This window comes from Eutrema salsugineum, unplaced genomic scaffold, assembly GCF_000478725.1.
Source record: "Eutrema salsugineum unplaced genomic scaffold, Eutsalg1_0 scaffold_18, whole genome shotgun sequence".
Taxonomy (NCBI): Eukaryota; Viridiplantae; Streptophyta; class Magnoliopsida; order Brassicales; family Brassicaceae; genus Eutrema; species Eutrema salsugineum.
The window spans coordinates 1,863,805-1,867,223 of NW_006256846.1; the positions used below are offsets into that span (position 1 = coordinate 1,863,805).

Here is a 3,419-nt window from a genome sequence, read left to right on the forward strand (position 1 = left end):
GCCTTGGTTCCTTGAGCTTGATGCCTGGTTTTGCTTCAGTTCCTTGATTTCCTGTTGCATGGCTGCATACTGACTTGCAAAGATCTGTTGACCCTGAAGTAGTTGTTGCAGAATACCCACCATATCTGTACCCATCTGTGGCTGCTGTTGAACTATTGGTGGCTGAAACTGTTGTTGAACAGGCGCTTGCTGTTGGAACTGTGGTGGACCAAACCCTGGTGGTGCCTTTTGCTGCTGTGTATTGAAATTAGGACCCTGAAATGATTGCTGTTGCTGACCAAAACCTTGATTCTGAGCAAACTGATGCTTTGGTTGAAAAGATCCTTGAAAGTTGTTCTTGGGAACAAAGTTCTGTGGAGCTTGAGAATTGGGATACACCTGGTCTTGTGGGTTAGCTACATTGGTGTTCCTGTAAGAGAGGTTTGGATTGGCATTACCATATTGATATCTCTGGAACCTCTGATTCCCAATGTAGTTGAGCTCCTCTTGGGTAAGACCTTCTTCACTTATGTTCTCAAAGATTTGAGAAGGTTCCTCATACTCTCCAACAAAATGCATTGGCTTCTGAGTGGTGAATTTCAGCTTGTCTAATTCACTCCTCAACTCCTTAACTTCTCTGGTGAGCCTCTGTTCTGAGCTTGAATCTTCAGACCTATTTGATCTGTCATAGTCTTCACCATAAGTATCATTGCTCAATGCTAAGTTCTCCACTAGCTCTAAAGCAGCATGAATTTCTTTACCCAGAAAGTTCCCATTGGAAGCAGTATCCAGCTGGTTTCTAATCTTGGGAAGAGCTCCTCTATAAAGTGTGCTGAGAAGAGAAGCCTCACTAAACCCATGGTGTGGGCATTGGTTTGTGTAGCTCCTGAATCTCTCATATGCTTCACCAAAACTCTCATTGCTGTGCTGAGTGAAGCTAGAGATTTGGTTCCTCAGTTTTGCAGTTCTTGAGGTGGAGAAGAACTTAGATAAGAATGCTTGCTTGCATTGCTCCCAGGTTTGAATGGAGCCTCTTGGAAGATTTTTCTCCCATTGATGAGCTTTGTCACCAACACTGAATGGAAATAGTCTTAGCTTGAAGCTGTCTTCTGAAACTCCATTAATCTTGGTCAGATCACACACCTTATCAAACTGATCCAAGTGTTCCAAGGGATCTTCCATTGCTAACCCATGGAACTTTGAATTCTGGACCATATTCAGCAATGATGCCTTCACTTCAAAGTTGTTGTTTTGCACAGGTGGTGCCTGAATACCAGCTCCATACTGATGAGCATTGGCCCTTTCATTCTCTCCAACATTGTCTTTGCTGAACATTGGCCTGATGCCTCTGTTGATGAGCTTGAGCTTGTCCTTGGTGGACATAAGCTTGTTGGTGCACTTGTTCCTGATGAACATTACCCTGATGAAACCCTTGACCAACTCCATTACCAGCTCCATTTCCTTGAGCCTGTTGCTCATGAACTGGTTGTTCTATATCTACCACGTGATCTCTTTGTTCTTCCATGTCAGCCTGATCAATCTGCCTACCACGTCTGTCCCTTCTCCTTCTTGGTACCAAAAGGTTGATGTTGTCGTTGAGAGGGAAAGGTGGACCACAGCTTCTTGATCTAGACCTGGTGTTCATACACCTGAAATCACAAACAGAACTTGAAAGGAATCAGTAAAAACAAGAAAGTAAGCACTTGATCTCAAGAACAGATCAGAGCTTAATGCTAATCAACCACAATTTGGCAACGGCGCCAATTGATAGACAAGACGTTTTAGGGTCTCAGGGCTATCAATCCTCTTGTCAATGTAGCACAAAGAGGTTAATCAATCCAGATGTGGTGTTAGACACTAAACTATGTGATCAAGTTCTTAATTCAAGCAAACAAGAGTGGATTTTGATTAATCTAGAGACAACTACAAACATAAACTGGATTAAAAACTAATGACAATGACAAAACAAGAACTAAGCAATGACAAATGATGTGAATATACTATGATGGAGGCATGAGATTCTAGACATGATAGTTGGTTAGGGTGCTTGGTGCTAAACTAGAAGTGCTAATGACAATGATGAGACATGATTCAAATGATTAAGAACTCTAATCTAGGTTAATCCTCTCATGAAGGTATTAACCCCTATACTAATCCATTTTCAAACCAAATTCCCATTTGTGAAATATGAATCAATATGCATTAATAAACAGTTCTCAATGATCATTCAAGCAAATAACAATACATCATCATGCAGAAAAATGCTTAAACCCCTAATACAACTCTTTCAGGAATTTCATCAAACACTTTTGGTGCATGAAATTCCCAGAATCTAGATCTCAAGTGATTATCAAGGATCTAGCATAGAGAACAGCTGTTTAGAGAAATGAATCAATGAATCTAGCCCTAAGCACTCCTAATCTAACACTTTAGCACCCTAACCTACACATCTAGAACCTCATTAAGGTGACTACTCACTAATCATGATCAACACACTAAATCCTTTGCAAGATGTGTTGTTAACCATGATTAGAAGTTTGATTTGATGATAAGTCTCAGACCGTGGCATTGAAACCGTGCCAAAACCCGAAGCTGTGTAAAAGTTGTCTCCAGCCAATTGTTCATTTGCCACGGTCAAGTCCCAGACCGTGGCATTCAGCTCGTGCCAATCGCCGAAGCTTTGCAGGAGTTGCCACGGTCAAGCCTCAGACCGTGGCATTTAGGCCGTGTCAATCGCCGAATGGTTGCAAAGTTCTTCTCAGCCAAGTGTATGTTTGCCACGGTCAAGTGTAAACCATGGCATGAAGATCGTGTCATTTGCCGAGGGTGCACAAAAGTTGCCACGGCCAAGTGTGGACCGTGGCATTCCATCGCGGTATGTTTAACTTAGTCATTCTGGGCTGTCTGGACTATCTCGCATTCCGGAGAGTGTAACTTCCTGGAGACTTGTCCGAATTGAATGATTTCGGTTGCAGAAGACAGAGGACTCATTTATCTCCAACTTTGGTGAAGGAAGCTTCGGTTTTTGGGAAGTGTAAGGCTTCCTGAAGGGCACATCTTTGCAGTGCATGTACACGACCAGAGAGAGGCGTCTAGACATGTGTCCATTCCGGAGACCGTATCTTCCTGCTCATAGATCCGAATTGAATGCTCTTGGACGTTCTGGAAAGACGACTCAAATGTCTCTGATTCTCATGAAGGACCCGGAAACTGAATCGGCCTGGAAGTGCACCGTCCTTCGCATCCTTCAGAACTGATCTGCTCGGTCCGGAATACCTGTGAGATAGGGGTTCCTTCCGACGAGCTTAACTCTCTGCTCACGCGTCCGAATTCCACGATTCCACTTGTTATGAGACCGTGATCCAATGCTCTCCAACTTCTATGAAGCACCCGCCATCTGAATCGGACCGGAAGGTTCCCCGGACAGGTGATTTCTGAGA

At 43.4% G+C, this 3,419-nt stretch overlaps 1 non-coding gene across 1 annotated transcript; it reads left to right on the forward strand.

Moving 5' to 3' along the window:
• Window positions 1-832: 832 nt before the first annotated feature.
• LOC112087414 lies at window positions 833-939 on the forward strand. The gene has a single exon (XR_002900095.1). It is a non-coding gene; the product is annotated as a small nucleolar RNA R71 (small nucleolar RNA).
• Window positions 940-3,419: the final 2,480 nt, after the last annotated feature.